Source organism: Anser anser (assembly GCF_964211835.1).
Source record: "Anser anser genome assembly, chromosome: 4".
NCBI lineage: Eukaryota > Metazoa > Chordata > Aves > Anseriformes > Anatidae > Anser > Anser anser.
Window position 1 is genome coordinate 30,504,034 of NC_139724.1, and position 12,796 is coordinate 30,516,829.

Here is a 12,796-nt window from a genome sequence, read left to right on the forward strand (position 1 = left end):
GGACCTGTAATACTATCACCTCGTTAGAGAATATAGATCACAGATAATCCAAAAGTATGAGATTAGTTTTGACCTAAATGCAGAAGTAGCTAGAGATGGTAGTAGCTGTCATACCATATGTTCCATGTTATCTAAAGTAGTTTACAGGTGTAAGCTTTTTAATACGTGACTTATCCATGACTAATTATGCACTTGAAGTCTCACAGAAAAGGTAAAGTTTAGACTGCATAAGTGGTAATCGATAAAACAGCGTGTTCCTGACCATGCATCCTTAAAATATAGCTGGATCACTATAGCTGTATACTTTACATTTGAATTTCTCATGTGTACCAGAGGAAGAGTTTATGCAAGTAGCTAGTCTGCAGTTACTGCAAGTCACCACTCTGGGGAGACTGTTAACCACCGACAAGCTGAAGACAAAGCAGCTGTTAACAGCAGACCAACTAGAGAGAAAATACACATATATGTAAAAAATAAAGCCTAAAAGAAAAAAAAAAAAAAAACCAAGCTCTCAAAATTTTCATCACATCCCTATGACACACCATTATGTTTCAAATATTGAAAGTAAAAGTAATCCCCGTAACCTTGGAATTATCAAATACAACAGAAAAGAATGAGCCAGAACCGTTACCAAATAAAATTTACCCCAAAAATTCAGACTTCAATTCTAGCTCTGTGTTTACACTACCAGCATTACTAAGCTCCATGTTCTAAGAAGAATGGTTAACACTCTATTAACTTGTCTTAACAGTTAGCTTGTGTGCTGTGGCTCATTTGTGTTGCAGTAAAACAAAGTCTCATTCTGCCTGAAAATATAGATATTTAAAGATAAAAGACAAGCATCTTAGGGCTGAAGAGAGTTATCTGTAATGTTAGGGAAAGCGTGGTAAGATCAAATTTGGAACTCATAAGTATGCATGGTGCTACATGTGCCTGTAGAAACATAAATAAGCAATTGTTTCTTCACCTTTTGAAAACTCCAGGCCCTAGTGAAGAAGAATAAATTTCATCTGTACACAAACCCAGCCCAAAAGTGTTAAATTCTATTTCACCCTTCCACGTTCAGGCAACCACTATGTCACGCGTAGTCTGTTCTCACAGCAGCACTTCTGTGAGGTGCTAAAACCAGTCATCTGCCTCTCTCTAGCACAGCTAACTGTAACACCATCCTCCAGGGCAGTCTCCTTTGGTCCAACAGAGGAAAACACAGATCCTCCACCTGCGACTTAAAGGCACATAGCTGGCTGTTGCTGCCACAACTTTCTGCACAGGGTTAGACAGGCACTAAGAACTGCTGCATTTATATCCAACCTCTTTGCAGAAATGTTTTTAGTGCCATCTGTAACACGCAGGCCCCACGACCTCAGGGGGTATGAAGTTGCCTTTGCAACTAGCCTAATAAACACTCACTTCCAGACAGGCATTGTAAAGACCCCATCACCAGGTACCTACAGAGCAGTACCTGCTGAGTCTGCCCGAATGCACATCTTCTAAACTAGGGGCAAAAAGTAGGTGGTATGGCTGTTGTACCCTACCGGGCATTGCAGGCCCTAGGCAGACCCTCTCTACAAACTGTTCAGTAAAGATAAGTAGTACTCATTTGTACTGGTATATTTGGTTAATGTGCCCATTTGGGTGAAAATTGTCATTTCAGGAGGCTGCAATGTCAAGAAGATTAGAAGGTCTGATGGAGATGGAGAGCAATGAACAAGCTTGAACACCAACATTCTCACATCCACTTGAAGCATTCACTAAAGGTAACCTGCATGTTCTTTGCAAATCCCCATTTCCTTAGATTGTGCCTCAATTCTTTGCATTACCTCAAAATATTTTGAGGAATAAAACTTGGGGGTTTGACATGATATGAGATGTGTTTGCCTACATTCTTTACCTTCTTGAAACCCAGGGAGTAACTCCTAGAAGTTGAGAGCTTAAGTGAAGTTAACCATCGTGAAACTAGCTACCCAAAACTAAGAGCTGAACTATGCTTTAAGTGGTTCAGAGTTGAAAGCAGTCCTTACACTTTCTGATCAGCACACCTCAGTATCTGTAAATCAAGGGAGAAACAGAAGTATTTTACAATGCATTTCCTGTGTTTAAAGATAAAACCGATCATTTTAATACACAGATCACATAATTTAAACAAAACCTTATTTAGACAAAAACTGTGTGTGATAGACTCAGGAATCACTGTGGTTTGGCTTTGGGTTTTTGTTTGTTTGGGGGGGGGGTGTAATTAACTTTGGCCTCTGTGTATGAGGAATATGAGGAAAAATAGTATAAGAAGTGAAGATGAAACTAAAGTGAGAGAAGAAAAAAATGGAAGTGTGTGTTCATCCCCCTCTATCTGCATTGGTGCTGAAACATATTTTAATGAGCTGAGAGTCACTTATTAGCCATTTGCTAACCCCCTTCAGATACTTACGTAAGCGGCATCAGGAATTCCCCTCCGCTGAAAGGAAGCTGAGCCACTTGTCCTTCTATCAACAACGCTGCTCCAGTTTACTCCTAGAACAAACACCACCATTGGAACCACAGATGAGCGGAGCACAAATTTTGCTGAGCACATACACAGAGCACAAATATCTTCTGCCACATGTGCATACAGGGACAACTAAAATACAAGGAAAAAGCACAAGTGAAACATAAGGAAAAGAGGTTGACTCTTAGCATATCTCACCAAATTTGCATTAAATGTCTAAATGGAGAAAGTCAACATCACATTTTAATCTTCTGAAGCCTCCAGCACTAAATTTTCCTCTCCCTCTTCTTTGAAGATCCACTTGCAGTGTCACATCATCTATAAAAAAGACTATTGCAGTAAGTGGCTTAGCTGCAGCATGAGTGTGGCATCACGTAAAGCAGCATTTTACAGGACTCGGGAGCAAGCAGACTGTAGTACGGATGGGAATCCTGTGCTCTCCTGTAAACCTGACTGCTAGCTGCACTGACTGCCTGGGGACATGGGGACAAGGAAGAAAACTGCACAGGATGGCAGGACCAGTGAAGTTAAGCACATTTCCATGCAACCAAGGAGTCAGCCAGCATCACACAAAGCTAACAAAAGTTGCGACGATAAGGAATTAAAGGGCAAGTGAAGACCAGCTCCTCGGTTGCCAAAATGGGGTCACTGCTCTGCTCCATTCCCCTTCCTAGCCATGTGTTGCCTTCTCTTCTTCTGCAGCACCACTCATTATAGGAAAGAGATCCAGATATTTTTTTCCCTGAAGTTGCTTCCAGCCGTATCAGTTTCTGTGTCTGGCATATCACGTGTCTGTGCTAACACGGAGTGGGAACATCTTGCCAGATATGGGTCTGCCCATTTCCAAGGCAGCTGGTGCTTGGATTGGCCTAAGAACCACTGTGAAGCTGCACATTGCAGGTGGGAGGGAAGGAGGGGGAAGAAGCAGAGAGAAACAGAGTCAGAGAAAGATGATACTGCTAATGAAAGAAAAACTCAATAATATTTTCCATTTAAAACATCTAATACCTCTGTGCAGAAAGAACACACTGCTTTAAGCACTATTTTGGATGTGTGAAACTTGCCTTCAAAAAAAAAAACAAACACTTTCTTAAAATAGAGCTGTTTCTTTTTTATTTAACACCATATTTGAGGGTTGAAAATGTATTATTACGTTATCCAGCATTAACATGATGACAATATGAGAAATATTGCTTGAAGGCAGAAATTTTCTCAGGCTTGCAAGTGAACCTGCTGATGCATGCCACTTTGAAACAGAGTGCAGCTTTTTTTAAACCTATCCATAGATTTGCAGCTGCACACATTCAGCTTCCACACATACATCACAAGCTGTGCACATGGAGACATACAACATGCACTGAAGGCACTTGAACTTGGCTGATGTTATTCCACAAATCTATTCCTTGGATATTTGAATAATTACCAGTTCACAACACAAAGAATTTGTATAAAAACAATATTCTTGAATAAATCCTAGGAATACCAATGAGGAGAAAAACCCAGATAAACCTCATTTTCTCAGAACATTTTTTATTCTTTTCTTTTAGAGGTTGGCTATCCCACTAAATAGGCTGTTTTTCTACTCTTAAAGTAGGTTATAGACAACTGATACAAGTACATGAAGTTTCCTATTATACACTGAATCTGTTGAGATAATAAGTACCAGCTGGATCTATCCCCAACAGCAATAACAGCATGTAGAGCATGATTATAATGTAACAGATTGTGAAACAGAAGAGATGGGTTCACTTGTAATAAGGCCCTTATGCTAATACATGAACAGAAGAGAGAGTTTTGCTTGTACACAGCGCTTGTGGCAAGGCCCTTATGTTAATACAGTAAATTATTTCAAAGGTAAAACCTCTGAAAATATTGCCTGTGAACATTTTTAGGAGTTTAATTACACATGCAAATATGTGAAAATGTGGGCCGTGAACGGCTGAATAAAGCGGTGGCCCTGGGGACACAGGATAGGGAAGGCTGACGTACTGAATGGCTGCTTTGCCTCGGTGTTTACCAGCAAGAACAGTCTGCAGGAGCCCCAGGTCTCAAAAAAACAAGTGAAAGATCTGGAACAAGGAGACATTCTTGGTGGAAAAGGATCAGGTTAGGGAATACTTGTGCACACTGGACATTTATAAGTGCATGTGCCCTGATGGGATGCAGACATAAGTGCCGAGGAAGCTGGCAGATGTCATTCCAAGGCCACTTTTGATGATCTTTGACCAATCATGCCATTTGGGAGAAGTGCCTGAAGATTGGAGGAAAGCACGTGTCAATCCTATTTTCAATAACAGGAAGAAGGATGATCCAGGTGACCACAGGCCAGTCAGCCTCACCCTCCATCCTTGGGAAGAAAGGTGATGGAGCAGTTAATCCTGGAAACCATTTCCAGGCATGTGAAGGACACAAAAGTCATCAGGAGTAGTCAGCATGGCTTCACCAAGGGGAAGTCAAGCTTGATCAACTTGATAAACTTCTATGACAAACTTCTTGATGAACTTCTAGATGACGGGAGAGCAGTGGATGCTGTCCACCTGGACTTCAGTAAGGCCTTTGACATTGTCTCCCTTAAGATCCTCACAGAGAAACTGTTGGAGCATGAGCTGGATGTGAGTGCACTGAAAACTGGCTGAGCAGCCAGGATCAGGGGGCGGAAATCAGTGGTTAAAAGTCCAGTTGAAGACCAGTAATTAATGGTGTACCCAAGGGGTCAATACTGGCTCCAATCCTGCTTAACATCTTCATTAATGTTCCAGATGATGGGCAGAGGGCACCCTCAGCAGGTTTGCTGATGACACAAAACTCGAAGAAGTGGCTGAAATGACAGAGAGAGAGTCATGGTGCCATCCAGAGGGACCTCAACAGGTTGCAAAACTGGCTGACAGGAACCTCATGAAGTTCAAAAAGGAGAAGTGCAAAGTCCTTCCCCTAGGGAGGAACAACCCCGTGCACCAGTATATGCTGTACCCAGCTGGAAAGCAGCTTGGCAGAAAAGGACCTGAGGGTCCTGGTGAACATCAGTTTCAGCATGATCCAGCAAAAAAAGCTAATGGTGTCCTGGACTACACAAGGAGGAGTGCTGCCAGCAAGTCAAGGGAAGATATGCTTCCCCTCTGCTCAGCACTGGTGAGGCCATACCTGGAGTGCTGTGTCCAGTTCCAAGCTCACAAGTACAGGAGAGATGGGCCACAAAGACGGTGTTGGGACTGGAGCAGCTCCTATCAGGAAAGGCTGAAGCTGATCTGGAACTCTTCATACTGGAGAAAAGAAAGCTCAAGGGGAATCTCATCCATGTGTACAAATACTTGAAAGGTGGCTGTAAAGAGGACAGAGCCAGGCCCTTTTCAGTGGTGCCCAGCACCAGAACGAGAGGCACTGGGCACAAACTGGAATGGAAGAGGTTCCCTCTGAACACCATGCAGCACGTCTGTACTGTGTGGGTGATGGAGCACTGGCAGAGGCTGCCCAGAGAGGTGGTGGAGTCTCCTCCTCGGAGATCTTCAAAAGCCGCTTGGATGTGGTCCTGGGCACCCTGCTCTGGGTGGTCCTGTGTGAGCTGGGGTTGGACCAGGTGGCCTCCAGAGGTCTGAGCCAACCCCAGCCATTCTGTGACTCTGTGTACACTTAGACAAACTATGCTTTGCAAGTACTGCATACTTTTAGGAGACAGAAACATGCTCACAGGCAAGGCTAAACATCATTCAGAAGGAATTGGCAAGCATAGCTATGAAACAACACTCCAAATGTCAAGAAGAAACTTGGAGGCAGATCTATGTTCGACTGAGTGTAAATGCAAGCAGTTCTAATTATCTGGTGAGGCAAGTTTTTCTTTAAATCCTTCATTAGCTGAATTCTCTAGGTATTGCATAAGCCATTTGGCTGAGCAGCATTTACACTTGAGATCTTTACAGCTACTTTTTTTTTTTTTTTTGGTCAGATTTTGAAGTTTCCTGTTTAGCCATAGCTGCTGGTCCCTTCCAGAGCAATGTATTTTTTGCCTTGCTATTGGCAACACTTACCAGGTTGATGTTACTGTGCGTCTTCCACCATTGGAAAGTATTTGCAAATTAAGTTTTTTTCTTCTAAAGGCAGTGACTGAGTACTCAAGTGGAACACCAGCTTGGGAGCAAAGCTAGTGGGAACATTGGCCTGTTTGCCAAAAGTCTGCATACCAGCTCTCATCCAAGATGGCCTGCTGACCGCCAAGAAACATTCAGCGCCACACTTGTTGCGGAATCACATTGAAAACAGCCACCTGCTGTCAGCTTTCATCATTTTGTTTTTCTAAACAAGGCTCACAGCATTTGGTGCGTGTTTTTTCCAAAAAGTTCCAGTGCCCAGATTTTGGCTTTCCAGTTCTGATATGATAATAAAGCAGCTTGAAACACGCTTCTAAATAGCACGCTTCACAGAAGGCAACCCGTTATTACTGAAGCAAATCCATAAGTTTCTATAACCCTCATAATGCATTTGAGACAGGCCCTTCATTCCTGAATAACCAAAGTTTGCTACACCATATTGCACTCACGTACAGCTCACACCTCTTTGAAATCTGAGAGCATCCCCGTGATGTGTAACTAGTGCTCCTATGGCACATAGAAATTGTAGGAGATATTGGCCTTCAAATCTCAGAGAAGTCCATGCAGGAAACAAGGATAAAAAGTCAAGTATTTTGTTTCCTACACTTCTTTTCAGTTGCTGACCCGTTTTGAGGTTGTCTCTCTTGATAGTGGTGCAACAACAGCATCCAACAGATCCTTAACATAACCAAAAATTTCAAACTGTGTATGGCCTGTAGTTATACATTAATGAATTTATGACAGAAAGTCAATGTAACTGAAATAAGTTTGCAGACACCGATATTTCATTCCAGAAAAGAGACATAAGTTTCAGAGATTACTTATTAGCTAGTGGCTATATTTTCCTGTGAAAGGAGCTCGTTCTTGATGCAATAAGATTCGGACATCCCGTCCACCCCCACCCAAGTTTTCTGTAAACCATTGCAGAAAGCAATTTCACTCATCTCAGGTCACAAGCTTCGTCTTCAGAGTAACATTCTCCAAGCACAGACAGGATACACATGCTCCCAGAGCTTCTGTGGGCTTGAAAGCAGGCTGCTCAAAATGGAATAATAAAGATGTTGAAAAGTTAGACTGCATTTGTAACAGCTTAAGTAGGGTTATAGCTTAGAGTAGTGTGCCCTTATCTCTTCCATTCTCCATGGATGTGATAACCATTGCCAACAACTCAGGTCTGGCCTAAGATCACCACATTTTTTATATTTCTATTTTAACTAAAATCCATACACAAGGAAAAAATACAATTTCAACATCTCATTGCAATACAGGAGGTTTTTGTTATCCATGTGTGGATAACACACTTTTCTAGAATGCCTACTCTTCTTCTAGCCATGTTCCTACACTGGTGAAGGATGAAATTCAATTTTCCTTAGGAAAATATTGCTATAAAAATGAAAGTATCTTCCAGCAGCATCATTAGAAGGAAAAGAAGGATCTTTTTATCTTTTTTTTTTTTTTTTTGTGGGGGGGGGGTTGGGTGGCGAGGAATGAGAGACATGCAACACTTCAACACTTCCACAAACAGAAATCACAAAATGTGCTTTTTAGGCACCCCCAGAAGACGTGCAATACCGCAGAATCAGCACACGATGTCTCTAGCAGACACGAAGACGCAGCCCTCAGCCTTCCCTCCTAGATCACTGGAAACAGCATTACCCTCTGGGCTTTGACTTCTCCACCTCTCCCTGCAAGAGCTGGGTGACAGAAACAAGGTGCCAAGCCCTTCAGCTGCAAATGTTGTAGAAATTAAATTAAGTGTTTTTTGTTTTTGTTGCCCCTGCACTCTGCCCATCTGTAAATGCCGTAGACACAGATGGTTTATAATCACTGCCTCTTAGGTAGTAAGTAATATTAGCTCAGCAAGACCTTAAAAGGGCTCAAAGTAATGATCAGCAGACAGAATCACCCTGTCAACCTATAAACAAACTTGATCTTTACGAACACAGGAATTCTGATTTTAAAGCACAAAGTTCCAGAACTGTTCTCGTGGTGTTACTTCCCATGACACAATTTAAGGAGCAATTTTCTCATCATTTTTATACCCTGTTCCCTGAATTGTACTTTGTTCTGTATATTAGTTTGGGATTATTTTTATCACTAATTTATAGCAAAAAAAGACATCTGATCTTACCTGATTGACACTTGTAACACTACTGGTGAAAGAATTACTGCCACACCTTCTTGCGAAAACTAAGTGCATTCGAAATTTTTTTGTGTGTACTCTCTGTGGTCTGCGCGTTTGTGGTTTGGCCAGAACACGAACGTACCCAGATTACTGAGAGAAGGTGAGGTCTGCATGATGTCCACCCTGTGCCTTGGGCTAATTACTTTCCTTGTACACCCATCTCCTTGAGATGAAACATGCCATTTGGTAATGAGAAGCTGGAAGTGCTAAAGTCATTGCTTGTAACAGGTAAAAGGTGAAGATTGAAATGAGTATTATATCTGTACACGCTCTCCAGACCACTGTAACAACACAAGTCACAGTCATTCCGTCACTATTTTTCTTCCCTAAGTATAAGGTGGGGTAAGAGGTCAAAAAATTTAGCTGAACATTCGTCTTCAAAAGCGCAATTTATTGTAACAGGAATAACTGCTATGTCATCAGCATGCAGCATTCTATTAAGTACATATTTTTAGCAGATTTGTGAAAGGTATTGATTGCGTACATCTGGCCAATTCCATGTTTCTAAAATCCCAGCACATTTCATTTACAAAATAATATTTCAGGTGAAAGAAGGTGACCTTCACTGAGCAAGCAGTGGTTTTTGTTTTGTTCTGGGTTTAACTGTTTAAGTGTGTATCTTTAATTTAATAATTTATGTTTTAAACCTTGGCAATGCAGACCACACTTCCAGAAAGAAAAAAGTCATCTTTGTTAGGAAAATAAATAAAAGTTATCCGCTGATATTATTTTACAAATGCATATTGCCTTTCTCAGAGGGCTTTCAGTCTAAATTAAGCACCCAGGTTAGATGTGGTAAGTGAAAGTGAAGTGGGGAGGGGACTGAAGGGCAGCTTGTGCTGACACGATGCAGCAACAGCTCATATTAAATATTGGTACGGGCTAAATTCACAAAGATCCTAAGAACTACAGCTGAAGGGAGAAGGAAAGCAGTAAAATAACATATAAAACATTAACCTACGAGCCCCAAACAGTAGCAACAGCAATTTATGTGGTGAACCTAGATGAATAATCACAAAGATCACCACTGATCACTGGGCTAAATGAGCTCCGTGCCCTTGTCCTCAGCAAGGACACAGAACTGGCAGGGATTCGCGACGTGCTGGAAATGGGACAGCCCATGAGAGAGCCCACAGCCCCTCGTGCCATGGGAAGCTGAACCACTGTCAAGCAGCTCGCTCGGCAGGCAGGGGGGACACGACTGCTTTCAGCAGGCCAGCAATTTGCCTTCTTCCTCCGCCTTTTATTTACGTGCACTTTCAGGGCATCGGAAATCCTTAAAAGCTCATGCTTTCAAGCACGATGCTGTTTGCTGGTGACCCACGTCGAGAGAAAACCTTCATAAATGCCCACGGGGGCTGAGGGCAAGACCCTCTCACTTACAGAGCGCCAATTGCTGCGGGGTGAGTTCAACTGGAGCTTTCTGCTCTGGGAAAAGTAGATAGCGAGTCACGTAGTCCTTGGGAATGCTCACTAGAATGAAATACAACTCAGGTCTGCATCTTAATGAAACAGTCTTGAAACACCGGGTAATATAGCCGCAACATCAGGGAGGGGGCGAAATAAAGGTAGATCACTGAACTGAATGGACTGTCTATAACCTTTTCTTACATAAATCTTGCTAAAAAACACAGCATGATCATTGTTCTATTGATTACAAATGAGCACATTTCTCCTTTCCATGATGTGAAGCCCAGAGAATGCCAGCAACATGCAGTTATGCATTCTCCATGTTGCAAAGACTGCAAATAGGGACTAAAGAAAGCATAGGACCAGCTGCCATGAGCAACAGTAAGTTATTCAGGCACCTGTGAACTGTATGAGGAATTATAACTGTACAAGCCAGGACTTCTCAGGATACAGGGGAAAAAAAAAATCAACAATTTATTTCATATCCATTTGCCTACATGCTGAGAAGCATCTTCAAGGGAAAATATCCTGCTTGTTGGCCAGAAGACACTGACTATTGCAAATGAGAGCATGCCCAAGATAAGCCCATTTATGTGTTGAGTGTATAGTGTGCATATAGCATTAGCTTGCTTCAAAACAGGGTGGGAAAAATGTTTGTGACACTTGGACTACCACCAGATGCAGAGGAACAGAATACCAACACAACAGCTGGCAGCAAATGCATTCAGCTGTGCTGATTTCTTCAACAGCAGGCAAAAGAAAATGAAATTTCAACCAAAGCTATTAAAATTACAAGGACACACTCATCAGGGCAACTTTACAACCAAGGACAAATTCACAACCAAGAAGAAAAAAAAGGCTGACACTGCAGGTACTACAACACGTACTCCTGATTTCAGTTAGACCATGCAAATTCAGAAACCCCAATGACCCCAAACCTGACAAATGATTCATATAATAGCTGAGAAAAAAATAAAATCAAAACCCAAACAACGTACCATGACACCCCAGCAGCTCAGAGGTCTGAAAAGATTTAAAAAGATGGAGTGCACAACACCTGCATCAGGAAGAACTCATTGCCCTCAAAGACAAAAACCAATCCTGGAAAACAAAGGCAAAATTGCTGCAATCAGGCACTTAACCCCAGGCCAGCAGTTGTAAAGACACCAAAGCAGTGTCTGCATCAGATCCAAGCAATTTAAGCAAACACTAAGCCAACCCATCCCAGTTAGTGATAATTACAGGTGATATCAACTGACTGAATAAAGAGAGTAACTACACTCTGCACGTGGAGAGAGATTTTGAAAATATTTGTCCTCAAGGTGCCAACCAGATATAAAAATAAGTCTTTAACGGAGCCTTGCCCACCAGTGAGGACATTTTCATGTGCCTAATGCAAAGGTAATGTGAAGGGAACTGCAGACATAACTTCGAATGCCTGCCAGAGATACCTGGGGAAATGAAATTAAAATAGGCTGCAATATTGCTTTACAGGACACTTGCTGATGTTTGCAAGCCTTAGCCCAATCTCCTAAAGGAAATGGAAATGTGCAATACTAAATACCCAAAGACACTCATTCAGCTATTCAGTAGCTATTAGGATTTGCAAGCTGCTCCAACTGACTGCAATTGGCACATTACATCCCGCTTATATGCCACAAGAAGAGGAGGATGTATCCCATTGGCTCCTTAACCCCAGCAGGTGGGCAGGCTTATACATCCAGGAACTAGAAACAGCCTCCAAGGAACTGCAGGAGATACAAGGAACTGCAGGAGATATGAGAAGACTTCAGAAGCATTAAATAAGCCTGTCACGTGCCAGGTCCAGCAAAGAGAGGGAAAAAGACCCAAGCAGAAAGCTTCACCCCAACTGAGCACCACTGCCCACCCCTCTGCAGGGCCGACCACCTGCGGTGCCAGTGTGAGAGCGGAGACCCCCCCAGCCAAGCAAACGCTGCGGTACCTGCAATGAGGGAACTGCAGTCCTGTACGGGTCTGTAACAGCACAAGTTCTCCAACACTAATTTGGGAAGAAACATGCTTTTCTAGAGAGAACGTATATTGGTCAAACATGATTAAAAGCAGCATAAATATATATACATATATAATTATTTTTTTTAAGAATCAGACTAGACCCTTTTAATTACACACCAGAGCTTTGTACATTGTAAGGTCCCTGTTTGGACTAGAGAAGCCTGACCAGAACCACAGCACCCCCTGACCTCCCCTCCCCAGCTCCCTCCATGGGCCCTAAGCTCCCCTCTCGTTGTTTCTGGTAGTCTTCAGCAAGTCGAAGCAGTCCTACATTCATCAGGTCGTAACTACTGTAAGTACAAAGCAAGCATTATGCTATGGTTATCTATAGGGCGCTGAACAAACCAGCTTTCGGGAAACAATTGGGAAAAGGGCTATGTATATGCACACAAAGAAACGAAGCCTGAACTTGCCCTGCCTGGGTGCGCTCCTTTCAAGCTTTCTGAGCACCAAAGTGCTGCCTCCGTCCATTGTTTCTGAGGCCCATATACAGGCCCCATTTGGGAAGGAAGGAAATGGGTGGTACCGTGTTCTGCAAGGAAGCACAGAGAAGCTGTGAGCAGGCAGCTAATAAAGCAACAGGAAGAGGTCAACAAGGCAGGA

The 12,796-nt window shown here is 42.6% G+C and overlaps 1 long non-coding RNA gene across 1 annotated transcript in view; it reads left to right on the plus strand.

Annotated features, from left to right (window-relative positions):
• The first annotated feature begins 1,654 nt into the window (after positions 1–1,654).
• The window catches only part of LOC310898175, a 15,309-nt gene continuing 4,167 nt past the window's right edge, over positions 1,655–12,796 (plus strand). Inside the window, exons 1-2 of the long non-coding RNA XR_014583030.1 lie at positions 1,655–1,757; positions 2,418–12,781. This is a non-coding gene — a long non-coding RNA (uncharacterized lncRNA). The remainder of the gene's footprint in view (positions 1,758–2,417; positions 12,782–12,796) is intronic.